The sequence below is a fragment of the Myotis davidii genome, unplaced genomic scaffold (genome assembly GCF_000327345.1).
Source record: "Myotis davidii unplaced genomic scaffold, ASM32734v1 scaffold330, whole genome shotgun sequence".
NCBI classification, from domain to species: Eukaryota; Metazoa; Chordata; class Mammalia; order Chiroptera; family Vespertilionidae; genus Myotis; species Myotis davidii.
The window spans coordinates 6,465,044-6,482,966 of NW_006283770.1; positions in this window are offsets into that span (position 1 = coordinate 6,465,044).

Here is a 17,923-nt window from a genome sequence, read left to right on the forward strand (position 1 = left end):
CCACCTTTGCCCTGGCCCCAGCCATGATCAGAGAATCAGGTGCCTTTTCTGCCCTGGACAGTGATAGCAGGAAGTAGGGGTGGAGCCAGCGATGGGAGCTGGGCACGGTCGAAGCTGGCAGTCCCGGGAGCTAGGGGTCCCTTGCCTGGGCCTAAAGCGGAGCCCAGGGCTGCCTTTGCCCTGCCCCCCGGCTCTTAGCTCCCCCCTGGGTTTCCTATCACTGTCAGTGGCAGGGGGCTTCTTCCTGCTTTCCCTTTCGCCTCCCTGGCATTTGGCCACATATGCAAATTAACCGCCATCTTTGTGGCAGTTAATGCCATCTGAGTTGGCAGTTAATTTGCATATAGCCCTGATTAGCCAATGAAAAGGGTAGCGTCGTATGCCAATTACCATTTTTCTCTTTTATTAGTGTAGATAGGAAAGGAGCAAAGGGAAGGCCAGACATTGTAGTCATGTCCTTTGGGAAACTTCACCAGGAAGCTGAAACTTTGCACTCCCCAGGGAATCAGGGGCCAATTCCCCACAGATCAACAAAGGGGAGATAGCCACATACCCACTAAAGTTGAGATGACATAGGGAGGGTAATTTCCTGTCAATCACACCTGGGAACAGAAATCACTGGTCAACATGGGTGTGGCCACTGCAAGTGCATGAAAATTTTGGAAGACATAATCTCCTAAATAAAGGATTCGGTCTCTTGTGACTCGGCTCTTGGGGCTCCTTTGCTTCTGTTTCCGCACATTGGCAGATATGAGGATCCATACAAATGGACTAATTTAGGACTATAGCTGGGAACACAAGCTAAACTATTCTGATGCTGGATTGGACTCTGTTCCAATATGGAATAGAAATTCTGGACACTGGCTCTGATTTTAGCCCTACTGAAGGCAAAATAGGACTTCTTCCTTGGCAGTACTGAGGGAAATGAAACCTTGGAAACTCGGGTTTATAGAAATAAAGCTTTCTACAATACCTCATCCTCCCCTGTGAGTTGCAAAAATTCCACTCCTACGAACAACAGGTGGGGACACAGGTGCCCAACCCCCCACCCCTGCCACTTACACCAATAACAAATACATCCTGTGAATCTTTAAGAATGGTAGAATCCTGTAACAGTGGGTGGGACAGGGCTACCCTAGAGTGGACCCACATTAGCATTAGTGACTGGTGGCACATTTCCTACTGGACATATAAAGGCTGAAGGAATTTTGTAAGCATTTTAGGGAGTAATTTGCATATGTCCTTACCATCTGGAGGAGTACAATATGATTGTCAATAGTGCCTTAAGCTCTTTCAATTCCCAGACTAGGGTTTTCTATCATAATTCTTCTTTTTATATCACAAATCAGACTTTGACAACTCCACTTACAAAATTCCATTTAGTTGTCATGATGTATTTAGTAGCCATCAGCAAGAGATTATGATGGTTTCACTGTGCACACACCTATGTGTGCATGTTGTCTTTTCAGAAGGCAGATCAGTAGCACAGTTACCTGCTGTTGTGTGAATGGTAAATACCACTGTGCAGTCATTTATTGCATCCCAAATTGTTACTGGCATTAATAACTGTGAAACTATGGCTGTATGTGTTGTGTCAGCCAGACATATTCCCACTATTAACTTTTAGATAACAGCAGCAGCTTGTCTAATGAAAAATAATGATTTTAAAACAAGGAACTCCAAATAAATTGATTCTACAGAGAAGCCAGTAACAGGAAAGCAGGGCATCCCCTCCAAGTTCCCACATTTCTTGCAGCACTGGTTTTGAAAGACTTTGTTAGCTGTGCCTCCATAGCAGCATGAGAGACTTAAACATCAGTATGAATATCTTTTCCCCTTCACTCCTCAGGTCTCCCAGGATCTGAGCAATGCATTTGAAATGGTTGATTGCGACATTCTATTGGATAAATTAACCTCCTAGTGTGTGATGCTTCAACTCAAAAATGGATCACAACGTATGCAAATCTAATAAGCTGAAGAGGCTAAGCATTTTTTGTTGTTGCTTTGGTTGAGAAGAAAGGATTTTTCCATTCCTCTTAGTTATGAGATATTGGAAACAATCACATTCTAAACCCAACAGGAGATTTAAATTTTTTTTTTCATATTGCTATGCCAATTCTAAATGTGCAGTTGCAAAATGGCATCTTGGTTTATAAGGCACACCAGTTTGATTGTGTGGGTTATAAAGCCATTTATTTATGCACCCATTTGTATACAGTCTTCATCACTATAGCATCTGGGAGTCTGACATTACTTAAAAAACACAATTAAATTTGAATACCTCATACTGGAACCTTATTATAAACTTGTTATTTCCCTTTCCTTAATTTCATCCCATTACTCCTAATTATAGTTTTCTATCATAAACAGTTCTTCAATTATTTTCTCCCTTGGGGAATTTGCAACCAGAGATGAAACCTTTCTTTCTCCCTCCCATCCCTATTTTAGTCTCCTGAACAGTGGCAGTGGGGGCCGTGCAGCCCACACTTTCCATTTCTAGAATGTTTCTGTAAGAAGGATTCCTTAAAGAACAAGGGTCCTGCACAGGTGAATGTAATTTATCTAAGAGTAAAGGCAGGGTCAAAAACAAATGAGGCTGGCATTCAGTTTGGCTTCTAATTTTGCTAGAGCTCAGGCAAAGTTGCTCATTTTCTCTAAGACCTTGTTTCCTTATTTGTAAAATATTCATAAAAATGTGTTCTAACTGTTTCCCAGGAATGTTTTGTGTTAATAAGCCCATAAGAATGTTTTTAAACCGTGGGGTCTTATACAAATGTTAGGAAACAGTGCTACATGACTGTTGATGGAGCTCTTTCTATGTTCAGGCACTAGTTAAGGAGTTCATGGATATCCTTTTATTTTATCCTCCCAACAACTTTTGAGATGCCATTTTAACTCCTATTTACAGATGAGCAAAATGAGGCACAGAGAGGAACATACTCTACCAAAGGCAAAAATGAACAAGCCATTGAAGATTGGAATTTAAACACAGGTGTTTCTGACTCCGTAATCAGATTCACAATAGCAGAATTGGAAAGCAGATTGAGGGTACCCACCTTCTGCATTTATGAGACAGAGCTTCATGGGAGCCTAAAAGGTGGCCAAGGTAGGGATATTATCTACACACTTGAGTAATGAGAATGTGATGTTAAGCTCAACCTTTAAGGATGGTCTGGGTTTGGAAATATAATTAGTATTGTGATGATTAATTTTATGCATCAAGCTGAGTGGCCATGGTACCATTGTTTAAAACATTATCTTTGATTCAACATTGTTTCTGAATGTATTTGTGAGGATGTTTCTAGATGAGAATAGCATTTTAATTGATGGATTCTGTAAATTGCCCTCCCCAATGTGGTTGGGCATCTTGTAATCCTTTAAGGGTCTGAATAGAACAAAAGGTGGAGGAAGGGGTATTTATTCCTTTTTTCCTACCTGTCTCACTGATTGCATAGGATATCTCCTCTTCTCCTGCCATTGTACTAGAATTTATATCATAGGGTCCACTGGGTCTCAGACCTTCAGACTCAGACCAATTTACACCGACTTACACCACCACCTTGTAGATGGCAGATAATGGGACTTCTCAGCCTCCATAGTTGCATGAGCCAATTTCTCATTCATTCTACCTGTCTATCCATCCCTTTGGCTCTGTTTCTTTGGAGAATCCTACCTAAGTATATAAATCTAAAACCATTACCTAAATACCAAACTCCATGTTGCTGGTTGTTTTGTGCTAAGGACGGAGCCTCAGGTTAGATGGCACTTGTGTTTGAGAGAAGTCATCACTTGGGCATGCTTATGAGGTAATGGCAGCTCCTGAACTTTTGTTTAGAAGAGTTAAATGGCCTTATCTAATGAAGCACTAGGAATTTTAAGTTTCCTGTCTATGAACAAAGAAAACATGAATCATGTATTAGAGGGTTTCAGCCACATGGTGAGAAGTGATGGCTACAGAGAGTAATAACACGTACACACTAATTTGATGTTCAGTTTTAAGATGTTTCCTGTTTCTGTAATTCTGCTTTGTTTCCCCTCAGTATTCCATTAAACTCTATTTCGACAACTTATGTAGCTAATATTGAAGAAACGCAGTGCTTGGGTTTCAGAGCAAAGCAGACAAGAGAGAGTGTTGGGGCAGCTCTGATTACGGCAGAGTGAAAGGGTCAGTCTGAGAGAATCAAGAACTGAGCTGGAGGCTAGAACAATCCTTGTGGCAGTGTACAAACTCCACCCTCCCCTACTTCAGGAATTCTCCAACTCCTGGCAAGGCACTGAGCTTCTCACATTATGTGAGATCGGGGTCTGGCATTCTTTTATTTAGACACTAAAACAAGGTGGTCTCAAAATCCTGGAGTATGCAGTGATGCTTGAACACTGCAGATAACACCTGTGAATGTCTCCAGTCTTTACTGTCCATTGCTGTATTTTCTATTTACTTTTTTTAAAAATAAGGGTGGTTTAATAGCTTCCCTTAGCATCATATGTGTCTGACTGTTGACTCTTGACCATTGATGACAGTACTTTTCTTCAAATTGTCTCCAGCGTCTCACTCTGTACTAAAGTGTAGATAAGGCTCTGGTTTACTGGCTAAAGGCAGGAAGCATTCTGTTTGCACTTATTATTGAAAATATTTTTACCTAATACTATTTTAAGTCTTTTATCTTTTGCTGATTTTCATGTTATTTGGGCAATTTTATTGGAGATTTTCTCCCTTTTGAAAATAATTTTATTGCACTAATAAGTGTGCCATTTTCATGAGTAGGATATGAAAATCTAGTTGGACAGCAGAGTGTGGGGAAAAAGTTGTTCCCTTTCCCTGGCTTATTTTTGGTAAAGGGCCCTGACCAAAAGATGCTGCACAGAATGCTTAGCACAGACAGGACCATGTATTGCACACAAAACACAACATTTCCATGTTGATTTATTCCTTATTAATGTCCTTTAGGTAGTCTTCACATATTTGTAAAAGACCTAATTATTTGGTAAGTGCAGGGCTTAAATAGTCATTGAAATTCATAGCTATTAGAATTAATTTGCCTTTCAGGCGAGCTGTTTCATCCTTGTAGTTTTCTGAAGATTAATCATTTGACCTCAGGTTCACAGAGAAGATAAGCCCAAGGGGAAATATGACTTGGCAATAGCACAGCCTCGGCAAATGCTGAGCCATGAGGGTTGAGTTCAATAGTGGGGACCCAAACCCACATATATTAGGTGCTTGCTCAAAGGAGTAACCAACAGCTTTAGGAACCTCAAACTCCTCATTCCCTGGCTAGTGATGTTTCCATGACAACACTGTGTCCCTGTATTAAGCCATTAGAGTCAACCAGGATGCTTGGGCAAAATGTGCCTCATGTTTTCTATTGAATGTGAAGATCAGCCTCTATCTCTCAAACTTTCCCTTAAGCAGTGGTCGGCAAACTCATTAGTCAACAGAGCCAAATATCAACAGTACAATGATTGAAATTTCTTTTTTAAACTTAAACTACATAGGTAGGTACATTGTTATTAACTTAATTAGGGTACTCGTAAGGCTTAGTAAGAGCCACACTCAAAGGGCCAAAGAGCTGCATGTGGCTCGTGAGCTGCAGTTTGCCGAACACGGCCTTAAGGGGATGACTTTCCTGTCCTTTGTGTTTCCCATATAAATCCACCACAGGAGTATTTTCATGTTTTGAAGTTCCTTTCTGTTCAAGTTCTTCCAATGGTCATTCAATGTCTAGGAAGTAGTAGGTTCCTAATCTCATTCTGGTATTTAGAGATTTGTATAATCTCGTAAACTGGCAGTTCAAACTTTGTCTTCCATTCATAAAAATACAGCTTCCATTATGAAGGACTTACTCAGTACTAGACAGTGTACATAGCCTATCTCATTTAACCTCATGAAATACAATAAGTCTTTACATAGAACATCATCAGTAGGTTCTATGACCTTAAGTGAAATAACTAATAATAAAATCAATTTTACCATAAACCAGTTGGTGTAAATAAGAGTTAAGTTTCTACCCATCTCATCAGTGTTATAATGAAACAATGTTATTCCAGGAACTTCTGTAAATAATATTTTTATTTTTATTTTATTGATTGATTGATTTTAAAGAGAAAGTGTTGAGTGTTTCCTTCCCACATCCCGCGTGGGTCAGGGCTCAGGACCTGGAAGCAGAGCTGCACACAAATGAAAATGAAAAGACAAGAGATAATTTGAAATATTGGGGGACCAGGCGGGCAAGTCCAACTCAAGGGGAAGGACTTCCACCCGTGCTCAGGCCTCACCAAGCTTTTATTGATCTGGGATGCACCCATAGCATAGCCCTTAGGCCGGCGACCCCCCCATTAACAGGCAGACTAGCCCATCAGCAAGGATTTACATAATAATAAATGGGGGAGTAGTTTCAGCTACCACTGTCTGGACAAACAGAGGTGGCGCCTAGCTCCGACCTTTGCTAGGGCTTCAAAGGCACCCAGCCTTGAGGGGTTTCGGTGGGTTCTCTGTCTATGCTTATCAGATAGTGAAGGCAATAAACAGTTTCCCACAAGAAAGGGAGAAAAAGAGAGAAAAACGTGGATTTGTTGTTCCATTTATATATGTATTCATTGATTGATTCTTGTATGTGCCCTGACTGGAGATCAAACCTGCAACCTTGGTTTATCAGAACAATACTCTTACCAACTGAGTTACTAGGCCAGGGAGCTGTTATTATTGGGGTAGGATTGAAACTCAGGCTGTCAGACCAGTCCAAGGGCTTAACTCTTGTGCTGTGTTCCTTCTTTTCCTCTCCTACAATTTGCTTTTAATTTTTTATTATTTTTATTTTTTAATTAAATGTATTTGGATGACAATGGTTAATAAGATTATATAGGTTCAAGTATACAGTTATTTGATGCATCATGTGTATATTCATTGTGTGCCAAAAGTCAAATCATCTTCTGTCACCGTATATTGACCCCCTTACCTGTTTGTACCCTCCTACCTACCTTTCCTTCCTTTTGGTAATCACCATACTGTTTTCTATGTCTATGAGTTGTTTTTTTCTTGTTTGTTCATTCGTTGCTTTCAGTTTTATATCTCACATATGAGTGAAATCATATGGTTTTTAACTTTTTCTGTCCAACTTATTTTGTTTAGCATGATATTTTCAAGGTCCATCCATGTTGTTGCAAATGGTAGTATTTTATTTTTTCTTATGGCTGAGTAGTGTTCCTTCTTGTCATCAGCCTTTCACACCTCTTCAAATGGGTCAGGATCCATACTTTCCCACTGTGAATAAGGTTACTTTGCTTGTTCTCACATTTAGGTCTCTGTTCATTACCTATCACTCACCCAAATTGTCTCTCTTTATTGTCTATTCAAACCCTTCTCTCAAGGACTGTATTAGTTTCTTTTTTTTAAAAAAAAATATATATATTTTATTGATTTTTTACAGAGAGGAAGGTAGAGGGATAGAGAGTTAGAAACATTGATGAGAGAGAAACATCGATCAGCTGCCTCCTGCACATCTCCTACTGGGGATGTGCCCGCAACCCAGGTACATGCCCTTCACCGGAATCGAACCTGGGACCCTTCAGTCCACAGGCCGACGCTCTATCCACTGAGCCAAACTGGTTTTGGCAAGGACTGTATTAGTTTCTTATTGCTGCTGCAACAAATTACCATAAACATGGTGGTTTACAACAACACAAACTTACTATTTTACAGATCTAGTAATCAGTAGTCCAATAATGGGCATTACAGGCTAAAATCAAGGTCTGAGCCAGGGACTAACAGATAATCCAGGATAATTATATCAAATAATCCAAAATAATTTTCTCATTTCCATATTCTTCATCACAGCTGAAAAATAAATTTTGTCATATAAGGTGATATATTCACAGATTCCAGGAGTAAAAACATAGACGACTTTGTCAGGTCACAAATCTACTTGTCACAGAAACCAATTCCAATCTCATCTCCGCTCTCCATGTTTCCCCAAATGGTCCAGCAGTAGGCTAATCCATGCTATATCTTATAATACCAATATCTTCTTAGCCTTGAAAAATTTGTCTTCCACTCAGTTGTATGATTTTGGAAATTAGCTTCTATTTGTTATGGACTCAGATTGTCTCGGCTGCAACCTTAGAGATAATCCAAGAATAGTAAATAGGCTTCATCTCAAATGTCACATCCATGCAGTTGGTAGAAGCAGCTCAAGGTTATGTATTAGGAAGGATTTTGAGGCTTCTCCTTGTTTCAAAACGAAGGCTATGACCAGTTAGGATGTTTCCTGTGAAGGCAGGAAATGAAAATTCCAGTTCAGGGGCTGCATGCTGGCCACTTCTGTTCTTCTCCCTTATCTCTCCCATCTTCACCATGAGGAAAGGCAGTTGGAAAAAGGCCACTTGCTTTTAAACAGGACTTATTATGTGTTTGGAACTATTCTGGTATATTATATAACTTAGCTTCTTTGAACCTCATAATGACTTTATAAATAGATGTTAGAATTGGAACTTAGGGTTCCAAGAGTTTAAGAAACATGTTGAAATGTCAAGTGCAAGAATTTGGGACAAAAATACAGACCTGTCTAATTAAAAATCCAATTCTGTTCACTCTAATAAACTTAGGATGTAAATGATTTACACAAGGTCAAATGAAACTGAGAACAGAGTAGGGATTAACTACATATCCCCCAAAACAAGGACTCAGAGATGGGCATGTGGCCATAATGTTGAATACTTAAAACTGGGACTTTTAGCCCCAGCTGGGTGGCTCAGTTAGCTGGAAAATAGTCCTGTGCACCAAAAGGTTATGGGTTCAGGGCAATTACCTAAGTTGTAGGTTTGATCCCAGGTCAGGGTGCATACAGGAGGCTACTGATTGATTTTTCTCTCTCATATCCAGGTCTCTCTCTCTCTCTTTCTCTCTTTCTCTCTCTCGTTCAATAAAAACATATTATTGGGTGAGGATGAAACAGAATAAAACAAAAAGCTGCAACTTTTATAAGAAATCCAAAATTTATTGTTACTGCAACCAATGATCTTACCTAATAATAAACAAACGTGTAAATTAACCGTCCCTCCACTATGCTCACCAGCCAATCAGGAGAGTATGCAAATTAACCCAACAAAGATGGTGGTAAATGTGCATATATAGGGGTGAAGCAGTGGAGCGAAGACGGAAGGCTCCGGCCAGAGCAAAGGCCTGGGTCCCGGATGCCAGAGGAAAACCGGTGCCAGCAGCCAGGGGAAGGGAAGGCCTATTTCACAAATCTCTTCATGCAACGGGCCTCTAGTAGACACATAAAGCAGCGTTTTCTGTGTTTGATGACATTCAGTAATCCCAGGGCATTACTTATTTTCTGTGAGTGAAAAACTGGCTGATTTTTTGCCTTCAAGAACTTCCTTTTACTTACACTAGGGTATTTGCCTTCGAATTTCTTTAATGTTTTCTTATAAATCAGACCTTTGCTTGTCTTTATTAATCTGAATTGATTAACATGCTCTAGAAACCAGACTTCTGATGAAGATGTCAGGCACCAGCTCCTCCAGCTCTCTGCCCAAGGGCCCCTCTGCTAAGGAAACATTCCCCTTGAGCCAAGAACCCTTTGCTAAAGTGTCACTCATTGATAAAACTGCCCACAATTAGATCAAAATCAATTTCCAAGCAATGGATCATGTCACCGTCTTGCTTAAATTCCTCCAGTGCTCTCTATCTCTTTCTAGGGAAGTCACAATCTTATTCTTGGCCACCAGGCCTCCATTGCCTTACATACTGTTGCACCAATAACCTCATCTCCCACTGCTCTCCCCTTCCTCAGCCCCTCAGCCCTGCCTGCCAGCTTTTTAGCTACTTTCAGTTTTCTTGTCTAGCACCCAGGTTTTTGCTATGCCCTGAATTCTATCTCCTAGATTGGACTTCCCTCCTTCCTTGCCCAAAACAGCTGCTTGAGTTTTTTAAAAATACAAATCTGACCATGTTATTTTCTTGCTCAAAATCTTTTAGTGGCTTCATTTCCAGCAGATCAGTGGTTTTGTAAGCTGAGGATATCTCAGTTGCATAGATGTATCTCTGAGTCTTGCCACCTGCTTCATCCCTCAGCAAATATTCTAATAGTTTCCAAACTCTCAGGATCATTTCAATAATGAGCCCGGCCTACAGCATATGTCCAAGTACCTCATCAGCACACCCATGAGCCCTCTGGGTTGGCCTCATTAGATTCACACTTTATCGGAATCTACACTAAACCTGACCCACAGATTCTATCCCATTCCCAACCTCAGGACTGTTAGATTTTAGCTACCCCTACTTTCTTGTGGTTCTCTGCACATAACATGCTCTCCTCATGTAGCATCCTTTATTTTCAATGAGGGAAAGGTTAACTCTGTGAAAGGAGTCTTCCAAATCCAGCTCAGGTACTAGATCCTCTCAGATATTAAATCCTTGATGGATTCTCCTTCATTCCCTCAGACTGAGTTGATCACCCCCTCCTCTGGGTCACTTGATTACTGTATTTTGCTTATTTCATGGACAATGTTCTATTTTACAAAATAGCCTATTCAGTTTATGTATTAAATAATAAGCTTCTTATGTCTCAGTAAAATAGGCACTGTGCTAGAGATACAACTCCTTTCTTATGCACATAACTGACAGAATGTTTATATTCTTACAGTACTATTCAGGATCCTTGTAACAGCTACAATAAGTAAATGGGCCCAATATCGTCATTTCTTTAGAGATAGGAGAAATGAGATTTACAGAAGCTGGCTTACCCCATATCACAAAGAAAATAATGAGAACTTAGAATTCTCATTCTAAGAATGTACCATATGTGATATATGATATACCACCTCACCATGTACCATATACATCTCAAAATATATAGCTTATGGTGTAGCATATAATAGCACCAATTAATAGAGGAGTCACATTGTAAATACAGTATAGAGCATATTAAAATCTCTATTAATCAATGTAATAAACTATTCTATAAGAAGGCATGATTATATTTTTATCAATAATCTTATCCATTAAAAAGAAAATACCCAACTAATCTGTTAGTTAAACACTAAAATAACAAAATAGGCTACCAAATCTTCCAACCTCCAACTATTGCCTCTTTTGCATTTCTATCGCTAGGATGATTGGAATGTCCTAATTTCTATTTTGGTAAGTAGGTTTTCAGCAGCATTCCCTTGAGGTCTAACAAGCACAGACAGATACAAGAAAGACTGCATGAGGAAAGTGTTAGACACCGAGGTATTGATCTAAATTCGCTTTTGCAAAGCCATTCTTCAGTTTATTCAATAACTTTTAGAGACAATTTATTAATAAAATGTCCTGACTTTATTTCTTCTGACTGGTATTCATACCAGATAAGTAGGATCAGGCATGTGTGATAAAGGTTCTATTTGATTAGCACTTCCTTCATTCAAATAGAAATATTCAGACTTTCACTTTCAGAAGAATATAACTATAGATATCGCAGGAGCCCAGTCATATAAGGAATTAATTTTAGAAATTCTAACATTTTATACATGGGGAAAAGGGAAACCTACTGTTCTCACTAATGCTTTCCTATTAAAGCATCTGTTAGAAACCCTGGACTTCATCATAAAAGGATCCTTGGTAGCCAGGGCCTCTAATTGAAAATCTTAATATTTTGTATTAATTAGGATTCTTCTATCCTCACCAAGAAAAATCCTCTTTCAAAATACAGGAAAACAATAAAGAAATGTATAACCTCATATAATTGAAATGCCAGAGATAATGTGAGCTCCAAAATTATCAGTGGATCAATAGGGTCATTAAAATCTTATGTTTTTCTATGTTTTTATTCTTCCATCTTTGGAAGGTTTCTTCCTCAATGGCTACAGCACTGGTAGAGTCACATTCAGTGAGGGCCACATGCAGGTGAAGAGTGGGACAGCCTCTTTCTGTAGCTCTCTCTGGGAATGAGGGAGACTATTCCCAAATTAATTCCCATTTCAGTGAGAGTTATTTATGAAGCTTCATTGGTCAGAAATATTTCATATGAACATCCTCCTGCATAGGCCAACTACTGACAGGGGTATAATGAGTGTTGGGAGTTAATAAAAAAATCCATCAAATGCCATATTTCAGTTTTTTTTTTTCTCTACTGGAATAGCACAATTTATACTCAGAGCAGGATGGAGCAGAATTAAGATGGACTAAGTCTAGTCTAGACCCAAAGGTAGATAAAGTAGGAAATCAGAGTACATAGAGTATGGCCACCAAAAATCATGGTTAGAAACACGATAATCTTGTGGCATCTTTCAAAAGTTAGTAAAGTCCAGGTGGGTAAAACACATAAATCCACCTGGTCCATGGGCATTGGCTTCCTGAATAATGTACCTTTGTTAACAGCATCACATAGGGCCCTTTTGGTATCACAGAGTATGAGAAACTGTTAATGCTTTACTTTCTTTGGGGTGAACGATTTTAAACTATGTATTTGTGGGGAATGAGAAGCAGCATTAAAAAAATCCTTCTATTTGACCTTATCATTTCTGTGTGTGTGTGTGTGTGTGTGTGTCTGTGTGTAAGTACTACGCATCTAGAGGAAATGAAGTATGCTTAGTTCAATTGTAGAACAAGAAGAAGGTTCTTTAATCAGTCTAATAGAGACATGAGCTCCTTTGATCCCAACAGGTTGATAAATTGAATAATAAGTCTCCCAACCCCACCCACCACAAATACATAATGGGATAAAGAACCAAAGCCACCCATACTCTCTACTCAAGCATCAGTTGAACTGTGAGACTAAAAATGATAATGATGAATGGGTACAGATGTGGAAAAAATATAATCAGGGGGAAATGTTCAAGTTTGGAAGGCTGACATTTCATCTAATAAACTAACTCGATGCTGTGTAATGTTGGCCACATACATATAGAAAAGTATTTTCATGCGCCATCTGGATGTCCATATCACATCACCAAATTATATCAAACTAATTCGACTTATGACAAGTATTTTTTAACTCTTTAACAATTTGCTTAGACCTAGCCTGAAATTATCATCTCTGATCTGAAGCTGTCCTCAGATTTGTCATGTTGCACTACTTTGAGGTGAACATTTCCTTTATTCTCACTTTAAATGCATCAAGCAATATGCAGTGGTCATTGCTATTTTAGGACATTTTTATCCTAAATAAAATTTAAGAGAAATTTATTAAGGGAATTTAAGGTGAAAATATCCAGTGAATGAGACCATCTGTTTTAGAATGATAGAATGTGATGATTGATGTGAATGTATTAGAAATGCAAACAGTTCCATAATGCAGAATGTAATGATTATTATTGCTGTTATTAATATTTGACTATTAAATCTGTCATTAGCCCAGGGCAGTAACAAACTCTTCTCTCGTATTGTACTGTGGAATCTTCTCTTGTATTTCCTAATTACTAAACTCTTACTTGCAATTTTTCAAATATCTAGCACAGCAGGAAAAGGTAATAAGGCAGAAATCCACCCCTGAATTGCTCAATTTTATTGCGATGAATAGAAACTTTACACAGTTTCAGAGTTACATAGGAATAAGGGCCAAATAATGTGGTGAAATCCATGTACATGACACTAAGGAGGTGCTGATTGGTTTTCAGGTTCCAATAGATTTCCTTAAGGAAATCAAGATTTCTTTCTTATGAGTCTCATTTCAGACCTTGGGGCTTTGGTGGAAGTGGTTATACAATTTTATTATCTGAAAAGAATGATGCTGACTATGGAGTACGTCCCAAAAGTTTCTTTTTTCAAGGGGGTGATATGAACAATATGGGACTTTTCCAACAGAGTAAAAGGTCTGAGTACTACACAACGAACAACGTAAAGAAATATGGTGGAGGATTACAATGTGACCTGGAGACAATCTCAGTGTGTGCTTCTGAGGAGACATGGTTAATACTGGAGGGAAGAGGAAATCAGAAACAGCTTGTCGAATGAGAAGTGTTTTCGCTGCTACTATAGAACATTAATTTGCAGAAGATTATCCTTAGATTCCAAGAGGCTAATTGAATTTCCACCTGGATGTCAGTCATTTCAAACTGAGCATGCCCAAAATTGAATTCTTCATTTGATCCACCTTTTAAAGTATTTTCTCCCTTCAACTTTATTTGAATAAATGATACTGTTGCTCCAGCCCCAAACCCAAGAGTTGCTTTGCTTTATCTATTTTCCTTATACCTGGTTTGCAGTTCTTAAAATATTCTTGTAGTCTTTATCATTAAAACATGTTGTAAATCTGACCACTACTCATCACTTTCCACTGCTAACACTAATAAAATCTACTATGTTTCTTACTTGTATTACAATTCCTAAATCTCATCCTTATTTCTACTCCTGTTTCCTAGAGTCAATTTCCCCAACAATGCTTAAAGTGCTCTTTTAAAAATGGATATGCAGTCAGATCATTCCCGTGATCAGAACCATAATATGGCAGAGTGATTAGAAAATGATTTAAAGTTCTTAGCGTCCTATATCATCTTGCTCTTTCTTGCCTCTTTAAAAAATTATTCACAACTACTCTCTACCCTCATTCATTCTGTTTCGGCAACACTAGCTTTTGTGTATTCTCTAAATGCAGGTCATTCCCAGTCCGGGGCCTTCCCTCTGTCTGGAATATTCTCCTCTTCCTTTAATTTAGTCAAGGCTTGGCTTTCTCTTAATAAGACCCTTTATTTTAGGCAGTCATTTAATACAGCAGTAATTAATAATGTAATAAACTTCCACTACTGGCCAAGTAACAGGGACTAAACTTACCCTCCTACTTAAAACTACTTAAAAACTGGACACAATATAGATGAAAAAATTCCTCCCAAGTTACTGGACATTAGATTAAAAAGGACACTTATCCCTGATGTAAAGAAACAAATGAGGGAAACTCTATTATTTCCTTAGCTCAATGCCTGTAAATAGTTTACAGGTGGCAGTACAGGGACAGCCATTGTATTGAGTGAGCCAAGACATGATGTGAAAAGGAACTAAAGATAAGGAACATGGCATAATTTTAAAATTTATTTTTAATATATTTTTGTTATTGATTTCAGAGTGGAAGGGGGAGCGAGGGGGAGGAAGAGAGAGAGAGAGAGAGAAAGATAGAGAGAGATAGAGAGAGAGAGAGAGAGAACATCAATGATGAGAGAGGATCAATGATCGGCTGCCTCCTGCATGCCCCACACTGAAGATAGAGCCAGCAACCTGGGCATGTGCCCTGACTGGGAATCTATCTGGTGACCTCTTCATTCATGGGTTGATGCTCAATCACTGAGCCACGCTGGCCTATGAACAATGCAAGTGAGGAGACCCTTGACCAACTTATATAAATAGGGAACGAGAGGAGGAAGTCCACTGTTAGCACTTCTAGTTAGCATGTACTGGAGGTTCTAGTCAGCATAGTCAGATAAGAAAAACAAAAAACAAACAAACAGACACTTGATTAGGAAAGTAGGAGTAAAATTGTCTTTATTTGCAGATGATATGATCATTCACAGAGGAAATTGACTTAATCTACAAAAACAAACAAAAAGTAAATATATATAATGATTTTATATAATGATTACATATATAATGATATATATACTAGAGGCCTGGTGCATGACATTTCTGCACAGAGTGGGGGGGGTCCCTCAGCTCGGCCTGCACCCTCTCCAATCCAGGACCCCTCAGGGGATGTCCGACTGCCAGGATTGGGTCTAAACCAGCAGTCAGACATCCCTCTTACAATCCGGGACTGCTGGCTCCTAACTGCTCACCTGCCTGCCAGCCCAATTGCCCCCAACTGCCCTCCCCTGCCAGTCCGATCGTCCCCCAAATGCCCTCCCCTGCTGGCCTAGTCACTCCCAACTGCCCTCCCCTGCTGGCCTGATTGTCCCTAACTGCCTCTGCCTCAGCCCCCATCACCATAGCTTTGTCTAGAAAGACATCTGGAAGGATTGTCCGGTCTAATGAGGTAGAAAATCTTTGCGATATTGACTTAAACATTTTTTCCTTAGATATAACAACGAAAGTATGACATATAAAGTGATTTGCTAAATTTGACTCACTCCAAAATTAATAACTTTTGATCTTCTAAAAACAGTGTTAAGAAAATGAGAGTACAGCCACGTTTTGGGAGAAAGCACTTGCAAGTCATACATCTGAGAAAAGACTTCTATCAAAAATATACAAAAGAATTCTCAAACCTAATAATATAAAAACCCATTAAAATACACTAAGAGGTCTGAACATAAAAAACATTATGAGCACATAAAAAGTAGTGAACATAATTCATTATTAGGTAAATAAAATAAGAATTGATATGCATCTGCTAGAATGGTTAAAATTAAAGACTGATTGTACTGAGCATGGACTAGGATGTAGAGTTTATAGGGTTATGCTGAGGTAACCTATTGCATTTTTAATTTTACACTGTAATATTTAATTGTTAGAACATATAAATACAACTGATTTTGTATTTGTATCCCACAGCTTTGCTAAATTTACTTTTTATCTCTAGCAATTTTTTTGTCAATTCCATAAGATTATTTCTCTCCACCTGCTATTTCTGAAAGGATTTGGAGGCTTTCTCTAGGCTTATCTGTAAAGAGTGGCCTGCTTGATTAGTGGTATCTGTCACGAAAACATAAGGGGCAGTGGTAGCAACTATGTACCTATTTTTAGTACCACTTTACCTTAACTCCCCCTCTATATAAATAAGAAAATTAAGCCTCAGAGCAGCTAAGTGACCTGTTCAAGAGTGGTAGGATTAAACCGAAGCCCATGCGTTCTGACTCCATTTAAACACAGCTTTGACTGTTCTCCATTGTCTTCTCACAAAGCTCAGCTGAAATCCCACTTTCTTCAGAGACCATTTGAGCCTAGTCTTCTCAAATAGAATTCTTTTCTCCTTTTCTTATGGATAAATAGCCCTTAGGTCATATCAGTATCATGACAGATATCTTTGTATCTTTTTCTAATTACCACAAGGCAGTCTTCTTAGAGGCAAATTGAATTTATAAATTATGTTGCCAGTGACTCCTAAACTTAAAGTAATATTTCTCAGAGAAACGTTTAAATGGTTTTGTTTAAATAAAAAACAACTTAGATTAAAGAGTTTAATCACATGATGCCTAATAATGTATTTATTTCCATGTCTTATCTCTGTCTTTATAATCCCCACTCCTTTGCACTAATTAAAATACTTTAATAGAGTAGGCTCTCACTAAATAAAAAATAATTATTAAATATTCTGATAGTAAATTCTTGATGGATCAAAGGGTTGACCTTTAATGTTAGAAAACTCATACTTAAACAGGCTAGTAAAGGATACTTTTAGGCAGGTAACTTCCCAATGACACTAAACATGAAATTGTGCAGACAGTTATATCTTCCTGCCTTAGATCTCCTTTGCAAGTATATACTAGGGATTCAAATTCTCATGACTTAATGGAAATTACATAATTACAATTATTATTATTACAAAATAACAATAATTATATTTAAAGTCATGGAATTATACATATTACAATAGGACTAGTAAAACTGTTTTTACCATTGGCCTACATGATCAATTCTATTGATTTGTATGGGACAACTTTTTAATATAAACCAAAATGTATGCAATCAGACATTAGGAATCAGCATTGACTCAGCACTGATCATGCAAAGGGATATACAAAAGAGATCCCAGTTTATCATGTAAATAAAAAGAATTTCCCAAACTGACTAAAAAACTCTTCTTTTTTTTTTTTTTTTGCAAGACCACATATGTATGAGGAAATAGAATATTCATTCTGACAAATAACAAAAGTATACTCCCAGGGTACTCCTGAATAACAGTGGGTGGTCTTTTCTGGGTGGTCTTTGCTGCAAGGTATCTATGCATTTATTTTTACCAAAGCTAGAAGCTGACTTTTTTCATTGCCTACAAAACATCCTCAGAGAAAATCTAGCTGA